At 44.8% G+C, this 21,063-nt stretch overlaps 1 long non-coding RNA gene across 1 annotated transcript in view; it reads right to left on the reverse strand.

Annotated features, from left to right (window-relative positions):
- LOC138497801 (uncharacterized) overlaps positions 1-21,063 on the reverse strand; it is a 251,679-nt gene that overhangs the window by 39,578 nt on the left and 191,038 nt on the right. The window contains exon 3 of the long non-coding RNA XR_011278645.1: positions 7,874-8,204. This is a non-coding gene — a long non-coding RNA (uncharacterized lncRNA). The remainder of the gene's footprint in view (positions 1-7,873; positions 8,205-21,063) is intronic.

The following is a 21,063-nucleotide window of genomic DNA, read 5'->3' on the forward strand; positions in this document are numbered from 1 at the left end:
CCTGGCCTGTGGCAGAATGTGAATTTGTAATGCTGGAGACAGAGCCTCCACGTGCACGGAGGCATCCTTACTTTCAGGTTGCCATAGATGGTGAGGAGTGCCTGATGGTCCGTAACAATCATGAAGGCTTTTCCATAAAGGAACAGGTGGAAGTACCCACAGGCCCAGACCACCGCCAGACTCTCCACTTGCTGGGAGTATATCTGTCTGTAGCTGACAGTCTGTGGCTCGCATACGACATGATGTGGTGAATGTGTGGAGTCTTTTTGTGAAACTGGGCTAAGATGACACCCAGTTAGGCTCGACTCCACTGCAGTGTCACCTTACGGAGTGAGCTACTGATCAGGAGGTAAGGAGACTAGTAGCTGACAAGTCCTTCCCAGTGTTGTAACCCTCCGCTGCGGATGTAAGAACAGACAGAGGGGTCAAACAGTCATAAGGCAGGACACAGACCCACAATACACCTGTTGGGGAAGCAAACAATAAATGAGTGTGCTTTCTGAAGACAATACGTAACCCCAACAACCGAAACAGTAGCTAATCCACCTCAGAATGGAAGTAATGACCCCTGGAGGATGCTGGGTGAGGTGGATCAGATGGTAAGGTGCCCCGGTATCGAGTCCGACGTGGGAAGTACAGCCCGGAACCAATAAACCCCTGCTATATTTACTGATGTGCAACTAATGTAATACCAATGTAATTCCCAAATATTCAGAAGTCACTTAACAGTGAAGGAACAGGAATTGAGCAGTCCTGGAGGTCCACAATGTTTCCACAGCCTACCCCGATGGCACGAGGATGCCTAAGGTTGACCAGTGTCCACGATCCAGCAATTCCCTTTTCCCGACGGCACACAGACATCTACCAGTACTAGTCAGCAAAGCGTCTCTAATCCGAGTGCTGGGAACAATGATGCCGTGGAAAGTTCACATGAAGTCTTGAGAGTTCGTGAAGCGGTAATCAGAAAGGCAGGCAGTCCGTGAAGCAAGGTGTAGCCGGGTGGCTACTGGAGCAGACAAGGTACAAAGCGTAATTCAAGGCAGTCCGGAAAGCAGGTGAGGTCCTGGCAACGGTGCGGGCGGCATAGTACAGAGTGCAAAACAGACAAAGTCCAGGAGGAAAGCTGGGTCAATCAGGATACGAATCAGGAGGCAGAAAGGATGAGACAAAAGAAGTCCTTAAACAACATAGCCGAGGTCAATGAGCAGAGAAGACAAGGAATCAAACAGGTCAACGTAATGAAGAAGCAAAACAACTTCAATTAGAAGCGCAGATCGAAGTTGGAAGCGGTCTTTATTTACTTAGAAACATGTGACCGTAAGTCACAAAGGCAGAGAGGCATGTTTCTCTTGCTGCTTTGGCAACGAGCCAGGAACAGTGTAAGCCGTCTCCAGGGCAGCCTCCATCAGGACATGAATGGCATGTATATGGGCTGTGCTCGCAGCTCCCCGAGTTTGGGAACTGACTGGCAGCTTATTTCTGGACGGTGTCTTGGCGGGCAATGCGTGCCTTTCATGCCTCTTAGTGCTCTTATTCCTGACACACTCAGACCCACTGGACTGGTATCGACTGTTACCTCTGTCTCCTTGGTCGAGTTAAAATAGACCATGTCTGTGGCCGAAGTAATGCTGGCCCGTGTGGACCGGCACTTGGGAGTCTGCTTTCCCTTTGTGAGTTCCCTGAGTGGTGCAATCACTGTGGAATAGCTTTGCAGGTATCACAAGCAGTAACTGGCTAGCCCAAGGAAGGATCTCAAGTCAGTTACGTTTGTTGGACGAGAGGCGTCAGTTAACGCAGCTACTTTGTCTGGATTTGGGTGCATACCTTGTTCTGAAAAGATATGGCCAAAGAATGTTAGTGTCTTCTTCCGGAACTCACATTTGTCTTTATTCAGTGTAGCTTGGGCTGCCTCTAAGGCCAGGCAAACCTGATGCAGGGTATTGTCATGGTCTTGTGGGGACTTGCCAAAGAAAAGAATGTCATCGCTATAATTGAGGCAGTTGGGGAGATGTTTGATGACCTGATGAATTTCTTCCTGGAATATCTCTGCTTCAGAGGATGTTCCGAAATGTGGCCTCTTATAGCGATATAAAACCATATGGGTCATGAACGTGGTGATATAGCATGACTCCTGGACGAGTTCTAGCTGATGGTAACCCTTGTTGAGGTCTAATTTAGAGACTACTGTTGCCCTATTAAATCAATGGATCATGTCCATAATCTGTGGTGCTTGGTGTTGTTCTCGCTGAATTGCCTCATTTGGCTGACAGATGATCACACAGAGCCTCATTTACCCCTCTGCCGATTATTTTGGGACAGGCACCATTGGTGATACTCATAGAGTGGGCTAGACTGCGGGTTCAATGATATTTAGATCTAGCAGTCTCTTCCTCTACTTGTTCTTATATTTTAAAGGGGATCCCTCTGTAATGTTGAGTGACTGGCTTAATTGAGGGCTTGATGTGCAGCTGCACTTTGCAGTTGCACAGCTTGCCCAAACCCTTCAAAAGATTGGTGAATGTCTTCACCACATCGCCATCTTGGCCCAAGTATTTGAGTGCCATCAACTGGTATAAGATGTGAACTAGTCCAATGTCGACCACCGTTCGGAAGCTCAAAATACCACCCACTGTGGGCCTCTGTGGACAGCACGTGTAGCTGTATGCATACTGTGTGCGACTTGTAGGCACACAACTTTGTAAACATGTCTTTACTCAGTAGGGGTCTGTTGGACCCATATAGGTATATGTCAATGGACAATGGCTTCAGCTTCGGCATATGGGGAAGGAGGTTGTAGGCATCCTCGCTCATCACGTTGACTGTAGCGTCAGTGTCAATGAGAAATTTAGTCGGCGTACTATGGACCTGTAAGATCAGTGTGGGGCTGTGCTCTTTCGCCACTGCATTGCCTAGTGCCCACATGTATCCCTTTTTCCGGTGTTAACCCGGGGAGGAGGAGGATTCACTCCCTGAGTGGGATCGTACCTCTACGTATCGAACATTACAGCGGGAGCGGTAGGACCCTCTTTTGTCTGGGGACCTGTATGATCGTTGTGATTGGTATTTATCACCTTCACTCTCTGGGCGGTGTTTCCTGTATTCTCGGCCTGGCTTTCTGGCATCTGTGCAGTATTTTTGTCACGTTACTCCTCGGGGAGCCACTCTGTGGCAGCGCCAGGGGCGCATTTTGACATACGCTCAGATGTGGTCGTCACCTCTGCATGCCACGCAATTTCTGTCTCATTGCCGGGCACATGCCCTTGTGGGGAAATTTGTATCCAAATCTGAAGCATGATTTTATGGACGCTTTAACTCCCTACTGAGTGGTTTGTGTTAGTTTCATGATAGATTTGTGGTCTTAAGGCGTCGTGGATAAGGTTGCCTTGCCCATGTTGACGACCTGTTGTGAAATGGCTGCGTCAGTTCTGGCCATGGCCAAAATCTAATCCAGAGACCTCTGTTTCTGATGTAGTTTCTTTTGGAACTCGGGGGACACGCGGCACACAATGACCTGGGAGCGGAGCACTTCCTCATTAGAGTATCAGAGGGATGCGCAATGTCTTATGTGGAGGCACATGACAAAGTTGTCCAGCATTTCCCCCCTCTCTTGCCTGGTCGTATGGAAGATGTGTCTCTCATAGTCTACATTGTTATGCAGTCAGAAATATGTGGCTAGAGCTTCCTGGATCTTTTTGAATGTAGCCTTCTCCTCAGCCACTCGTTCATAGAGAATGTCATGTACGGGGGCACGCACCACTAATGTCAGCCTCTTTTTTTTCTATCATCGTCCATAAGGCCCATTGCACCAATGTAAACTTTGAAGTCCATGGCCCATCGGACCCACCTTGGGCCCAAATTGCTGGTGTCTTACAGATCGAAAGCATTGGGCAACTGTCACGGCACAGACTCCCCCATGGCCATTTGGAACATGCCTGATGAACGTGCCGACACAGTCGCAGGTATGCCATCCTCTGACAGTAGTGTCAGGGGCTGTAGCAACTGTAATGAGGGGTCACCCCACCGCTTACTTCAACAAGCAAATCTTCCTGGTGAAAGCACGTGTAGGACACCAGAGAAAGTCAGCACAGGACAGGTGCTTGGATGCAGAGTGGGCCACAGGGCAAAGGCCACAGGCCCTGTGTCTGCAGTGCCACCAGCAGACAACCTTGGATTATGCTGAAGCAGGCATGTACCTCCTACAGTGCTGCTGCTTCCAGCCAGCATCAGGAATGGCTGGGCGCGATGACTGGAGCGCCCCTTTTGATGCTCCTTGCTCGAGCTGCAGGCCAATTACATGGGCTCCTGCCCTTTCGTCCCAGCAGACTGTCAGCAGCCTGCAATGGCAGCGCTGTGGGAAATGGTTGGGGCATGGCGCTGACGGGTTCACCTTTACCAGCGCTGGTCACACTGACAATGAGGGCGGACCTGTATAGCATGGCTGGGCTCCTCTAGTAGTCACCCCAGATAAAGGTAGAGTACACTGGATGCATTAGAAAACTCCCAGCCACAAGAACGGAGGGCTCAGCTATAGGGCAAAGTTACTGTTGTTTATTAGCAAACAACCAAACAGGGATTACACCAGAAAAGTTCACCCAGAGCTCTCAGCTTCTAAGCATGTGCCACACGGTTTTATTCTGGTGTGACGTTACAAACACAGGTTCCCTCCTGGCTGTAATTATGAGATTTTAGCTTAAATGTCTGCAGGTGGCTCACTAGCTTGGGAGCTGGAATTTATCTGCTTCCTCTTTGTCCTTGGCTGTGTGTCCTACTTCTACTCGCCTCAAGCTGCGGCAAGCATGTCAGCTTGTCTGTGTTTCTCGAACTTGTCTCCTTTCTTGCTGGGTCTGTTAGCCTATAACTTCTATAATGTCCCTTATGGCTTCTCCATGTTAGTGGCAGTTTAAGCATATGCAAGCTATATATACAAATTCTTCTGCATCTTGCAGTTTTGGCATTGATGAAAGGTATCAATATAGAAATATGTACATGTGTTTGTCCTTTGCCTGAGTGGATCATAAGCATGTGCTTTGTGCCTATATGCAATAAACTAGTGCAGCTTTGTGTAGCTTCATGAATGGATGGATATGTACTTCATGTATAAGCGCAGCTATGTCGTGATGTCAGTGATGACATCATTGGTTTCTAGTTCTCCAGTCAGTTGACCTGATCAATCAATGTTAATTCCATATCGTCCAAATCATCAATTAGGTACTGTCTGAATGGTTGTCTAAGAGAATACTATTTTTCACACCTGCAATACATCGATGACTTGCGTGATAGGCCTAAGAGCTAGGCACATCTATCGTTTATTTGTCTTTGTGTAGAGAGTCGTGCAGTGAGCATGAGGGTCAGATTTGGCCCCTCGTCTACAATCCCCCCCTCTGGTCGATGAATCGACAATACTACTTAAACAACTCTCCCTGTTCATCTGCAGTTTTACGAGCCACACCTTTGTTATTCCTTTGTGGTGTCCATAGTACTTGGCATGTCCATCCAGGCTCCAGGTGATATAACTGCAGTCTGCGTCAGGGCTGCCCCAACCCTACTTCCCCCAATAGTTGCGTGTATTATAAGCATACTCGAACATTGCTCCAGTCAGGAACAGAGGGCACTGCATCAGTTGGGTCAGTAATGCATTTTGTGCTTTCGTCTCCTTACCCTCTTCTGTCTTTATGTCAATCACCTTCATCCCTAAAGTCTTCTGAGTTGTTTTTCTGCATTGTGCTATTATTATCCTTATGGCACAAAGTGCTATCAACACTAGTAGTAATGCTCCTGCCAGCACCTTCAGCCCATCTTCCATCCATGCTGGCATCCATGAAAATATGTATGACAGTCAACCTTCATCCTTTCCACTATTATTCGCTTCTACCTCAATCTTCGTATGCAGTTCAGAGAGCTTGGTGATGGCCTCCGTCAGTGTCCCATTATCTTCATCATTGGCAGGAACGAATGTACAGCAAGTTGACCCTATCTTGGCAAAAATGCCTCCTTCCATGGCCGTGAGGAGATCCAGAACAGATCTGTTCTGGAGGGCCATCAGCCTCACCGCTCACAGCTCTTCCTTGATGGCATTGAATCCCTTGACGGTTGAGTTTATTGTCTGCATTAGCTCCCAATGGGTAATATGGAGCCACTTGGTATTCGTGCTTGTCTGTATTGCTGGGACAATAGATGCAAAAAAAAACTCAGTCCTGCTGAACAACCTGTGCTCTGGTGGTATTGCATCTAATGCCTTTTCCATATCTGATTAAGCATAGTTCCCTCTCGTCATTCTCATCAACTCTGCATACCTCTTCCTTCTTTTTCTGTAGTTTATCTTAGGGAACGCTTCTATTTTGTCTCAGGCACTACCAATGCTGGGGTATTTAGATGCATGAGTGAGTATATTGCTCCCCAGTTGGGTGGCAGCTGCAGGTATGCTTTCGACCCACAGGCCCAGTAGTGATCCATAAACACTGCTGTAACTACTTTCATGCCTAGTATCTTTGAAATTTGTTTGCATCCTTCATTCTCCCCAACCTCTACTTCTCCATCATTCTGGAAACATACACCAGCTCCGTTGAGCGGTATGATGGACATGGGTCTGGCTTTGTTTTCTACTTATGTGAGCAATTTGGTGCTTGCTTCCCATTTCTTGAGGCACTGGTCATTTTCTTGCTGTACTATTTCCACTGGAACCATTAGGATGGCATGTGCTTTACTCCCAACTACTCCCTCTTTCCATCCTTCTGAGGTGTATACTTGTCCATACACCAACAGTTGCGGTCTTTCCCAACATCCTGGCATTCCTCCTTTCTCTTGGTGTCCTGTCCTCTTGGTGTCCTGTCCTGGGACACTGTAACTCCTTTTGTGTCACTGTTTTGCACCTTGCGCTGAGCTTCTGTAATATATTCTATGCTTTTATCTGTATTCCAATAATCATCTAACATTTCCTGAGGCTTTATGTAGTTATCTTTGTATGGGAACATTTTCTTGGACATCCACCTTAGTGTTGCTCGCTTCCATTGAAATCGTCCTCTTGTAGTGCAAAGCGATAGGCACATGAGGCATTGTGCTCTCGCTGCTGTGATTTCAGTTGCCACAGACGTCTTGGAAGCACTAATGGCATAGGGGATGAGAGAGCAGACATAAAAGCTCTTGTTGGTTGTTTGTTTCCTCACCTTAGCCATGTGGCTATACCACATGTTATTCGATATATGGGCCACGTTAGTCATATAGGAATTTACCGGATTGAAATCTACCTCTGCACTGCGCCTAACTCTTATTACTTTTTTAGCAGTGCTAACATGGCTTCCGTGACAGCATGGACTAGGGTTACGTTAGTAGGGGTCGAAGCTTGTGCATATGTAAATAACAATCTTCTTAAAACAAGGAATGTAGAAACAGCAGAAAGCACAGAACATTATCATGACAGTTCGTATCACGTTCCCCATTTCGTTGCCTGCGATGCTCTGGGTGTCTATTGGTTGATGCTGCCAAGCCTCATAAATACGTTGTTATTGTGGTAGTGTGTGTTAATTCAAACCCTACGCCAGTAATACTGGGCAAGTGCTACATAAAACAATCGTTCCCACACTATACGTCTTCTCGGATTTCCAAATAGATTGATATTGAATAGGTCTCTACTTGTCAATTATGGATAAGTGTGTGCTAAATATAATAGGAATGCTTGAAAAAACAGTCTTGGAGGTATCATTCGCTCTGACTCCTTTCATATCACAAAATTGACAAAGCACTGCTGAGACAAACTGTGTCGATGAAATATTATATGGAAAAGTAGTCCTTTTACTTTCTCAATGAATGCTGTTTGTAAGGAAAGAACAGTGTAGCTCTCTTATGTGTGTGTATTACTTTTATCCAACTTTCTCACCCTGGATCTGTGCATCGCTGCTTCAATTCTTCTTCTTTGCTTTTATCTTCTTCATGCGTCAAATCATCTTATTTTAGTCGGGAAAAGGCCTCACATTAGCAGGGCTTGACATTTCCAATATAGTTCCAAACTGTCTTCCCTTGCAGTTTTGCTGTTCTGTCCATTGCCTTTTCGACAATAAAGGGTTCATCGAAACAAGGTTTAACCCATGGACACACAAAACTACGGAGCAAAACAGTGACCACTGGATACAACAATGGTTCTTTAAAAGCCTTTTGGTTCTGTCACTGCTGCTGTCGTCTTCACTTTTCTTAGGCCTCTCCCCCTGCACCTGCAGTTGACGAGAAACAAAAGACGCACTAGCCATCAAAGAAGCCACATATTCATACATTTCATCACCACAAAATTTGGAAGTGGCCCTTGCATCTGGAAATTCTCTGGTGGGAGGAGCCAGGGGAAGTCACATGCGTTGTCCTGTTACCACCTCGTGGGCCGTTAAATGGTGGATGGATCCAGGCTGATTGCGCAATACAGACAGAGCTAAGGGTAGACAGTGGAGCCATCCTTTTTTCTAACTTGTTTTTATTTTTGCTATTTCCTCTTTGCGCAGGTCATTCAGGCGCTCACACACCATGTTCGCTTGCGGGTAATAAGCACAGTAAAATGTGTGCTGTATCCCCAGTAGGGTTGTGATATGTTCAAAAGTCTCATTTACAAAATGAGGTCCATTGTCCGATCGCAGAACCTCACACACGCCCCATCGTGAGACTACTTCTCTGACAAGGAATTTTGCAGCCCTAAGGGTATCGGGTGTGAGCCGGGACCAGTTCGATCCATCAGGAAAATGGGCATACGACCACTATCATGTAGCGGTAGCCATGGCCCACCTGGATCATTTCCACGTAATCTATAGCGAGATGTTAGAAGGGACCAGTCAGGCGTGGTATGGCTCCTCTCACTGCATGTAAAGAATGCCCAGCAGCAAATATTTTGCACGTTACACAGTTCTTTGTAAATGCGGCTATATGCTTTGCCATATTCGGACAGAACCCCTCTTCCACTATGTGTGCAACAAGTACCTCCTTACTCATGTGGGTAGGGTAATGCAATTGTGTGAGTGCAGTCTGAAATAATGCTATTGGGAATGTGGGTTTGACTGTGCTTTCCTGTTCCCACAAGGCATCAGTGGGAGATATTGAACATCCTCTTCTCATCCTCAACTGTTTTTTTTGCCGGAGCCCTCCCCTGAAGTTCTATTATTTGCATAGCTGGTAATGTGTTGTACTCCTCCTATAAAATCATGTTGCGCACACGAATGCCTGTGTTCGATGGAGTATCAAAGTCATTTATTCCTGAAAAATATGCTGCTGCGCTTTGCTTCTGCGCCCGCTGCTTCGTTGCCACATGTAAGGAACGCATGGTAACAAACAGTAACACAGACACAAGCGATCACAGTTCAAGGGTGTTTATTTAACTTTCAAATGGGTTGGTAAAATGCCTATCTAATCCTGAATCTAAAGCTACAAACATCAAATAATAATAACGCAGTCCTAGTGGAGTCTTGTCAAAATAAAAGGGCCTATACTAATAAAACTATTGCCAGTCATTACTTCTAAATATAAATAGTGTGGGAAACAATGTAATGCAAAAGAAAAGTGTTCAAGAAATGATATGTCAGGATATTTGAGCTGTTGGCTGCCCTTCCCTACGTTTATAGCATAGGACAAGGCGAAACACTCGAGCTTAGCACACACTCTGGCTTCTCTGTCACAAGGATGCAGTTCAAAACCTCAGCATCAGGGCCATCTGTGCCAAAGTCTCTTATTTCAGAGGGCCTGATGTGACAAACAAACATCAAAGTTCCTTTCTTCTCAGGATTTCACATGCACAATTTTTCAGATGATTTGCTGTTAACCCCAGGTCCCCCTCCGTCGCGCTCAGACCCACTTCTCTCAGGATTTTCACATGCACAATTTCTCTAGTAATTTACTGTTCACCCTGGGTTCCCCTCCACCGGGCTCAGACCCACTTTAACACAATGTTCTTAATTGATTCCCCTCAATGGTGGCTAAGGAAAGTCCGATTTCTACTAGGTTCAGGTTTAAACCGGTGGGTTTGGAGATGATTTCTAACCTCATGTCCAAGTTAAAACCTACCAATCATAACTATAACCCTATCCCCGCTTATTTAGCTAAAAGACACATGGCAGCTCTTGGTTCACCAGTGTTAGTGGTTATAAATGCCTCCCTAATGCACAGGCTCTTCCCTATGGAGCTGAAAAAGTCTTACCTTACACCCGTATTAAAGAAAAATACACTGGATCGTAAGGTATTTGCTAATCATCGCCCTATTGCAGGCCTCTCTTGGTTATCTAAAATCCTGGAAACAATTGTTACAGTGCAACTATAAGAATTCCTGGAAAATCGGGGGACATTGGATTTGTACAAATCCAGATTTACGCCCGGACACAGGACTGAGACGGCTCTCCTGTCAGTCTGGAACGACATCTTAAAGGCTGCTAATAAGGGTGAAATCAGCATGCTAGTTATGCTGGATCTCTCAGCAGCCTTTGATACAGTCAACTTTGAGATCCTTACTCTAGACTCTCTGTAGTGGCCGAGGTATCTAATGAGGCACTGCAACAGTTCACATCCTTTCTAAATAATCGAACCCAGCAAGTCAAATTGGGGACTTTTATCTCAGATTCCTTGCCAGTTAAATGCAAAGTGCCCCAGGGTTCCTTCCTGTCGTCACTGTTATTTAACATTTATATTTGCCTCTTGCTGGAAATTCTTGCAGAGTTCGGCCTACACTATCACTCATACGCCGATGATACACAGATTTATGTTTGGCTAAAAGAACCCATGGAAGCAATTAAAAGAGTGTTAGCCTGCGCCAGTAAAATAAAGAGCTGGATGGTGGCTAACAAGCTCCAGTTAAACCCAAGCAAAACAGAGATCATTCTGTTCGGACCGAAGACAAAACTGGCTAAAACCCTGCAATATATACCTTGCCCAGAAATCTTTGAGGTCCCCATATCATTTTCAACCAAGGTTAAGAACCTTGGGTGCATCTGGCAGCCCAATCTAGGCTGCAATATGCAGATAAACAATCTGGTAAAATCTCTATACTATTACCTAAAATTGTTAAACCTCTTTTACTGCTGATCTCACACAAAGATCGCCCCTTGGTTGTCAGTGCACTGATTAACTCCAGGCTAGATTACTGCAAAGCCCTCCTAATGGGAATCCTAAAAACTCAAATTCATCGCTTGCAGGTTGCGCAAAACTCGGCCGTCAGGTTGGTTTTCTCATTGTCACGCCATGGATAAATCTCCCAATACCGGAGGAACCTTCATTGGTTACCGGTACAACAGAGGGTGTTGTTGAAGACCCTCTGTTTGACGTTTAAATGCCTCCATGCGATTGCTCTGAGGTATCTTGTGTCTAAATTCTGTGCCTGACATCCAGCCCGTTGTCTTCGATCCTCGGAACAGTACCTACTGGTGGTTTCTCCTTCAAGATCTGTGACCTGGGGTGACAGACGTTTTGCTTGTGCAGGTCCAAGAGCATGGACCTCCTTTCCTTCTGACCTTCGGAAAATCAAGTCTCTTTTTGAATTCAGAAAAAAATGGAAAACTCATCTTTTTGAATAATTTTGCAGATAATACTGGCTCTCTGGTTCCTATCTTTTACTCCACCTGCTCCAGATGCAATTTATTTGCTTGGTTCCACTTGGATATGCGTGTTACAAATACAAAATACAAATACAAGATCGGGCTTGGACCATTTTAGCTCAATTTCCAATCTTTCCTTTTCTATATCAAAAAATCAAAGACTTTCAATTGTGCGCAAGATTTTGCTTGCACCCGCAGCAGGACCACTTTGATTCACAAAATCTTTCTCTTTACAATTCTTTACTTTCACTTTTGCCACCTCTCGGCTAGATACCTTAAAGAGACCTTTGATTGAGCATGGACGCGGTGCCGGACTACTCTGCCAATGATATCGTATCCTTTCAAAGTTCAAACATTCATCAGCAGTTCAACTTTACTTGCGTCTTTCATCACACGCGCTTTAAAAATGTCCGTTCCAGCATTTGGTATACAATGTTGCTGCTTGCCACCTTAGCTTCAATGCAGACCGGTCTTGTATCGATCTCCCCAACTCACAGGCTGTATTGAATTCTCTGTCGCTACTTTGTTCTTGGAGCTAAGGATGGTGCCACGGCGGCTGCTGGTTCTCCCGACTCGATTAGTCATGTAGGAGGAGCGCAGGTACCTCCGACACACAATGCAGGATTTTTCGGACTTAAGCTGTCCAATCTCGGGATCTCTTGAACATAACAGTTCCTTTACAGAAAGGTCAAGGGAATTTCCTTCCTTGCAAACCCCTCGTAGTTCACTGTCTTTCATCCCTCATTCAGCTGCCATCTCAAAACTGCTGTTTCCTTGTGTACTTTGCCTCACTCAGAGTGTGCTTTCATGCTCCTCCTTTTGTCCATGTGGGGAAGCTTAATGGGAGTCAGGTGTGAGTGTCAGTCAGTAAATACCTCACCATGCCTAACTATTGTATTGGGGGACGCCAGGCATACTGCTCAGGTGTTAAGTCTGTTTTCTCACAGAGCAAGCGATCCATGTGAATGTGTTCATGTAGGAAAAGGGGGGGTAGAGTTCCTACGTATCCTCCCCGGAGACCCCTCACCCAGGTGATCCTCCCTCACTGGTCCACCCCCAGGAACTGGATCCAAAAGTGATGCCGTGTCCTAGCCACATGGATGACAGATCCCCGGGGACTAGTGAGTGAGACACCTTCTGGTTTCTCACACCTGGGAGACTGTGTCCTCCCCCCTCGTGTGGGCCTGGCACTTTATGACCGCTATGGCTGCTGGGAGCTGAAGCACCTCTATGAGTCTGCCCAATAGGAGGGTGTGCTGTACTGGTTGCCATCAGCACGTCAGAAGCCCCTCCTCAGCCATCGTGACAGTCTAGAGTGTACTGTAGATGTCACGTATGCTGAGCCGCAATACACTGTAATCTCCTGCCCTTTGCGTGCTTCTAATGCTATCATGAGTGCTACTAATTCTGCTGCCTGCACTGAAAAATGTGAAAGCAATCTCGTGCTTACTGTCGTTTCTGCTATACCGTCTTTTTTTAATGTCATCACTGCTGTCCCTGTATGTGTAATGCAACTTTCAGTATTGATTCGGCACGCATGGTAGATGCAACAATCTCACTAATGTGGATCAGAGGTGGCAGTAAGAAGTAATGAGAATTCTCCTGGTTACCCTACTCTCTCTTGGTGTGAATGTGCCAGAAGAGAGTTGGGCTTACAGGGAACCCCTCTGGGGAAGAAAACCCTTGGATGTTTGAGACTTGATCTGCGAGCATACTGATGAGAAGGAGATGAGCAGGCCACTGGAACGGGAGAGTTGTTCTGCAGGATACACAAAGAATGGGTGAGTAGACTTCCAGAAGGGAATTGTTAACAAGAACAGTTAAAGGCACGAGTGTTACCTTTACAAAGTAGTCTGGCAGTTTGGACTGGAGGACGATGTACAAGCGTGGAAGACGTTGCTATCTGAGAGGTTTGCAGTTCCAGGAGAGCCTAATGTGTCTATAGTGAGCGCAGTATGTGTTCCAGGAGAGCCAGGACCCATGTGTTTATGAGTCCCAAAGGGACATAAGTGAGTCAAGTGACCCATTGCCCCCGTCACTAGATGGTGTGGTTTTTGTGTTCTGGGGCCCGTGGCCAGGACACTTCCATTTGGATGCTGCACAGAATTGTTGCTGGATTTGGAACTATGGAAGTTCTGCCTCTACTATCTGGTTCAAAAGGTGCAAGTCCTGGATAAAATGCCAAGACCCCCCCTCCGTCGCCTTCTTCACAGAGTACACAGCAGTTATACAATGCGATTCTGATGGTACTAATATCCCCTGATTCAACAATGTGGCGATTGTCTCATAAATGCCTTCATCTGCTCCTTGATATGGGATACTGTCTTGCCCTTGATAGGATAGCTCCTGGTTTGAGCTTTATCTTTACTGCCCCAATTCCTTTTAACAGACCCACGTCATGGGGACGAGTGGTCCATAAGACACTGGGAACCTGCCCTAAGTCTTCTTCGAGAAATGGTGGAGGTTGCTTACGCAACACTGCCATTCTGTGTAGCTCTTCTCTATAGTATATTTCCACCCAATGTGTAATACTAATGTCAAATACCAATTTGTTGTCTGATCAACCGTCTTGAAATAGTTCATCTGTCATGTCAGTCAGTCTGTATCCTTCCTCTACTGCAATCACTGTCCTCCATGATCATCCTGTGTCGTGTGTCCCATGCAATATCATCATCTTGTTTCTTTCTATGGCAACCTCCATTTCTATTGGATTTACCCTTTCCTTCCTCCTTGTCTAAGGGAATCTCTGTCCTAAATAAGGCTTTGTTCAGTATTTCGTAGCAGCCTCCCCTGTAAGCCTTACAATTACCACTTGCCCCCCATATGAAAACAGTTCGATGTCTATTGGCACCCCTCTCTGTACCATCTGCCCACAACAAGTTTGCTTGAGTTCACTCATGTTCATGTAATAAATCCTGGTGTCCACCACACTATCCCCTTGTCAGTTAATGAAATGGTCATGTTCATTCTGCTCATCATGTCCCTACCCATTCTATTTACTGATGTCAGTCTGGAAAATAACAATGGCATGGTCATGTGGTGCTCCCCTACAGAAAGCAATAATTTGTCAGTAAAAGGAACCAAAAATCAACACCCCAGAAAATCCCTGTGCATTCATTGCCTGACATTGGATATCTGATACAGGTTCTAGTCGCCCCCATATCCACAAGAAAGGAAAATGTCTTGTCACCTATGGTCACCCCTATACGTGGTTCCTCCTTCGAATAAGGTGTAACAGATACGATTGAACATATCAGGTCTGTCTGTGGGCTTTCATATTGTGGGTACAGTGACATCCCCGTTCCTGTGAATCGATTGCCACCTGTAACAGTCGCCCATCCCCGTTTTTGCACAGGAGTCTGCATCTGCATTGTGGAGCCCACATGTGTTGTTGCTATGGTGTACTGCTGGATTGGTGATCGTTGCATTGGTTGCGATGGCTGCATGTGCCCCTGTGTCTGAAATGCATGCATCATGGGCTGATATTGTCGTGGTTGCATGTCCTGGGTATGCATCTGTTGTAGTGCATATGCATGTGCTTGCATGTCTTGTGTGTGCATCGGTTGTGGTGCTTATATCTGCTCGGATACGTGGTCTTGAGTGTGTTGTCCATTCTGCTCAGTCTGATACATGGGTTGTTGTTCCATTCCCCCATTTTTGTATATTGGTCCTCTATCCCTACACACTCGGGCTATGTGTCCTTGTCATCCGCAGAACCAACTTACTATGGGACCCCCGCATTGGCCTTTGCTGTCCTCCTTGAAATCCTCCTTTGTTCTGCTGAATCGGTGTCTCAACCCTCTTCCACAAGACATCCCTCCTTGTCCTCTTGTCCATTGGTTCATATCTCCTCGTCCTGCAAAATCTCCCCCTGCAACCTGTCGCCTATTCTGTACATGCAGAGTAAATACTCATTGTCCGCTTGTTAATACCGCCCCTTCCATTGTATATTTGGATAATTTTTTCTGCACTAATTTTGCTTCCTCCTGTTTCCCCTCTTCCTGCTTTTTTCTCACGTTCTCTTGCCTTAGTCTACAATAGTGCACCATAGTTAGATGAATTTCTGGCCACGGTTTAGTCTCCATCCCCACTAGTTTCTTAAGCTGCTTCTGCTTTTGGTCTGGTAATCCTTGACATGATATATGATAAAATAACCCCACTGATTTGTCCCACGGCTCCCACATCTCAAGATGCCATCTCCCTTGAATCTGTTGTATGTATAGAAGTGGGTCTTCATCCTCATGCACTTTGCATGCCATAATAATATTTATTTAATGTGATTTAGTTTACATAAGAAACTTTATACATATTATGATAAGAACAAATCAGAAAAGAAAAGAAAGAAAAATACATAAACAATACATCATAATGTCTATAAAATCAAGAGAAATCCTAATCAAAACCATCAAAGTCATACATATTTCATTTCCCATATTTAACTTATAAAATACATTCAATTCAGAACTCATATCTCTAATATCTCCAATACAGATCTGACATAAGAGCCATTAAACTCATCTTTTTCACGATCCCGTGCAATTCAGCATCCAATCATTGCCTTTCCACTTTTTATTAGTATACTCCATTTTATGTTCTACTCAATAGCTAGTGGTAATCTTAATGGTATACTTAAAGGTGTACTCCCCCAAATGAGATCTACGTCAAGGACCTGGATACTAACTAATAAGTAATTTGCCTGTTTCTTATATTGCTATGCCCAACTTGGCTTCAATCTTTAACCAGATATTATACAGGGCAGTTAGCAGGCACATACTATTAGTATTGGTACAGTGTAACCAGAAAGACCTTTCCCCAATGGATTCCCAGTCATGCACATACATACCGATATAGCATTTGATTGTACTGGCCATTGGGTGGCATTAAATTAGTAGATGTTTTGCTGTCTCCAATGTGTCCTGTTCTTTACAGATGCAGCAGAGTTGTAATTCCATAGGGATCTTATCTTTCCTCCCTAGAACACTCATTGTTGGGATCTATTCCATTTTAAGTAGTAGGATAAATCGCCTAACCTTTTTAGATGGGCTTAGATTTAAATAAGGCTGAGGCTTCTTGTTGGAGTATAATCTATATTGCACAAATTTGTAGCTCTTTAATCAATCAAGATGTGCGTAGTTCTCTAACCAGTCCCATAACTCGATACGTTTCACCAGTGCATTCTGGACTTCCTCTGAATAGCTCTCTTGTCTACAGGTCCAGCCTATTTCAGCCAAGAATTTTATCATAGAACTATTCAGTGTACAGAATGATGACTTTTTGGAGATTTCCTGGTGCGCTGCTACTAATAGTGGATTTTTTGTGCAACTAGTCATCTTCACATAGAGACCTGTCCTCCTATTCAAAACTATGGCTTTGAGGGAGATCAACCCTAACTCCAATTTTATCAAGGCCATAGGTATACAGGGTGGGAGCCCCAGGATCCGTCGTCAAAACTTCCCCTCGAAGACCTGAAGCCATTTAAGATCTGAGTACAAAAGTGCTTCTAGGACATATGTCATCATAGGGGAAAACTCTTGTATGTACAATTGGCGAGTACCCCATAGAGTAAATCCTCCCTGCTTAAACATGAAGCTATGTATCAAGGCCGCCACCTGTGCTGCTCTAATGGTGCGAGTTTGCTTACATAAAGTATATTCGCCAGTGGGTTCAAAGTCAATTACTAGCTAGCGATACTGTGGGGCATACAACATTTTTTCATTACCCACCAAAAGGTTAACATGAGCTGTTCTTTTGCTCGTAAACCTCATAACCTTAGTCTTTTCTAGGTTAATGGCAAGGCCATTATTATCCACATACTCCCATAGAGCTATGGCAGAACATCGTAATCCACTGATGGTATGGTCTAAGATTACCAGATCGTCTGCATATGCTAGGACGGGGCAGGGAGCCCGACCAATTTTGGGAGGACAATTTTTAGCTACAGATATTGCCATTGGTATATCGTACACATATAGATTATAAATAAGTGGTGCAGTAACATCACTGCGTAACCCCCTTATTTTGATAGTCCTTTTGTGTCGTTCACCCCTTCCTGATGTAGTTTGAGTACGACAGATGTATTTTGGCAGAGTAATCTCAGATAGTACAATAATCCTACTGGGCAGCCCATGGCTTCCAATTTCCGCCATAATCGACTTCTGGGAATTGAATCAAATGCAGCCCTAAAATCTATGTAAAATACGTACAAAGGAGGCTGCCCCACTACACGCGCCCTGGTTCAAAGGATATCCATCACCATAAGGTTATGGGCGGTGGAATAGCCCTGTCCAACCCACTTTGGAATTTACACAATATGTTTTTCTGCTCAGCCCATGTCTGCAAGTATTAGTGAGGCAAATCATTTTCCTGTAGTATCCAACATTGATAGTAGTCAGTAATTGTTCGGATCTGAACGGTCACACTTTTTGAATACAGGTATCAGGATTGCCATTTGCCAAGAGCAGGGAATGTTACCTTCTTTTAAGATCTTCTTAAATAAAATGGTCAGCAGACTGGCCCAAAACTCTGGATGGCTCTTCATAACTATATTGGCCAATGCATTGGGGCCAGGGGCCCTTGAAGATTTTAGTAGTTTGATCTTACTCAGTATTATATCATAGGATGCTGCTATAGGTGGTATCAATGGGATATTACTCAATCGGATTGGGTCCTCCATCTCTATAGTGGCATTCTGTTTTTCAAGGAATTTAACCCATTCCTCACTACAAATTGGGTTCACTAATTGTCCTTTGACCGTCCCCCTTGCCTCACTTAATAGCCTCCAGATGCTCCGAGTCTTTCCAGAGCAGATCGTCTGCACTAATCTTTGCCAGGCTGAGTTTCTCTCAGCATTTCTTTTCACCTTAATAGTGGCTCTATACTTATTCTTTAGTCTCCTCACAATCGCGTAATATGGCTCTAATTTGCATGCCATAACTGTGCTTATGCCCGAAGTGTCTGGGTACTGTACTCTTAGAGCTTGCCATACGGCTACTTGGCAATTATTGAATGGCACTCTCTTGTGTGCCTTGTTCTGTGCTGTTACTCCAGGATACCCTGCTCTTTTCCATAAGTCGTCAGCAACCTCCCCAAGAATGGCTGAGAGTAGGATTTCCATGCCTCCTACTGCTAATGTTGCCCCTGCAGTCAGTCTTTCTATCTCATAGACCTACTTGGCTGCCCCAGCAGTCAACAACGACAGCTTGCATCTTAAATTGACCCTGTCCATTTGTTGCCATGGAATATATTGGGGTCACCCACCTCCCTTCTCCAATAGTGGGAATTGTGTCAGTCTCCCTTCCTTGTCCTGTCCTCCCGTATTTTTAGTGCTGTTGAATGACATTGCCTCCCTGCGCTTTTCCGTCTTGGTCGGATCCTAAGCCTCTGTGCATATGGAGTGATATTGTCTGTGTCTCGCTGTCCCCCCCCCCCTTCTCTGCCTAAACCTTCCTCATATTCGGTCCATAACGTTGTGCTCCCCTCTCACTGAGGGTTTAGCGCTTACACCCCACCCCTGTGACACATCTGTGCTTCTTCTTCTGCTCTGCTCATATAGAGTGTTCCTATCCTTCTCTGTATACCTTCCCAGTCCTCATCATTTAAACATGTCAAATATGTCTTAATCCCTACTATCTTAGTAGAGTGCCTGCTCTTGTCCCTGATTCCTTCGTTCCTGCACTCTTCCGCTTGCTTGCATGATCGTTCTTTAATGATCCACTCGACTTCTAACCTCCTCTTCTCATTCTTTAGCTGCACTTGTCATTCCCGCTCCTCTTCTGCCTTTCTCCTTGCCAAGACCTCTAAGTTTCTGTTTCCTTTGCTCCTTCTCTTCCCTTTCTCGCGTTTCTGCTTTCTCTTTCACTTTGTAATCTCTCCTTTTCTTCTTCTTCTTCCCTCTCCCTCCTATGTACTTTCCCCATTATCTAATCAACAAAAAATATAAATAAAAAAAAAGAAGGACCTTACACACTATTATACAAACAAAGGTACCCTGATGGTAAACACAGGTGACCTGCCTACAACCTCTAAAACAGATGTGGGTTGTGCAACATATAAACTCTTCTTGAAGAGTTATTTAGTATAAAACATCATATTTTATTCCTATTCTTGTCACAGCACAATTCTCAAAACATGAACATAAAAAACATAAAAACACCACATTACAGTATACAAGGATAAAAGAATTACTGTATATAAAACAGCTTCTCAAGTGTTCACTACTTGAAGAAACACAGTGACAAATGAATTGTCCCTAATACACACTGTGATCATAATAGCCCGACTTATATAAGTTTCTGTCCGGGATGTTAAAAAATAAATGGACATTCCTCAGGGGCATTCATGTATCTTGTGCTTCATGTAGATTTCCTTTCCACAATTCGTTCTATATTCTTTCACTTGTTACATACGCAGGAGTCCTGTATCTATGGGTACACAATATATAGGCCTGTATATATTACACGGCCACGATGGTGGCCGTGTAGTTATGGTTAAGTTGCTGTTTCCATAGGAAAAGCACTTTTTGGACGGCTTATAACTTTTTTCCCCTTGGACGAATCCTCACCAAAAAAGTATATGGGCCACTCTGAATTTCTTTGCAAAGTTTGGAGATGTTTGGTCCAGGGGGGCAAAAGTTATAGGGGGGTCCCAAAACATCTTTTTTTCCCATACACTGAATGGGGAAAAACTTTGCGCACGACTACTGTTCAAACCGCTGGACGGATTTTCACAAAATCTGTGGCAGGTACAGGGGCTTGGTCCAGAAAGCACGCTTTTGTAAATTTGGTGAACTTCCGTGCAGTACTTTTCTTTAAAATTATCAAAAAGTAGGTCTGAAAAAATTAATGATATCTATGTCCGCTTCACGTGTCAGTCTAGAAAAATGGGACCTCTAATTTGTGACTGCAAACGTATTTTGGTGGCCTTGGGCCAACCGTCTCATGCACGATATGACAGAATATAGGTTTTCGAGTTTGCCAATGAACTGCCATTTTGATGTAACAAGAATCGCCATTTTGTTTTTTAACCTTTGCTCATTCTGTTCCTATTGCTTCGCAGTATATTTTCCGCTTACACTGCTCGACTGTAAAACATTGTTGTCTGTACGTAAAAAGGACAAGGCCGCTGGGCCGAGAGGATAACAAGAGTTTGTTGAAACACAAACGTAGGCAGCGCCAGGAAGAATGCCCGGCTCCCCCTCGAATATAGCCTTGAAGCAGAGCTGCAGGGCATTTAATCATTTTGCAGCTGCCAGCCAGTCTCGTTATATGGTAGAATATATGTTAGAATAATATAGCTGAAGGCTTAAATTATGCTTTTCTTACGGCCCCCCTTTGCTGAGCCCGCTAGAGCGTGTCGGCTCCCAGGACACGAATAGCACCTAATAGATAGCAAGGTCCGGAATGCAACTCTTCCTCCCGTATGTAGCTCGCTTCCAAGAACAGAAGCGCTGTGTTCTATTCAACAACTGAAAGATGCCTTCGCACTCACAAATTGCAAATTGTTACTAGAATAGATG

This window comes from Ambystoma mexicanum, chromosome 5q (genome assembly GCF_040938575.1).
Source record: "Ambystoma mexicanum isolate Mex_15411 chromosome 5q, UKY_AmexF1_1, whole genome shotgun sequence".
Taxonomy (NCBI): domain Eukaryota; kingdom Metazoa; phylum Chordata; class Amphibia; order Caudata; family Ambystomatidae; genus Ambystoma; species Ambystoma mexicanum.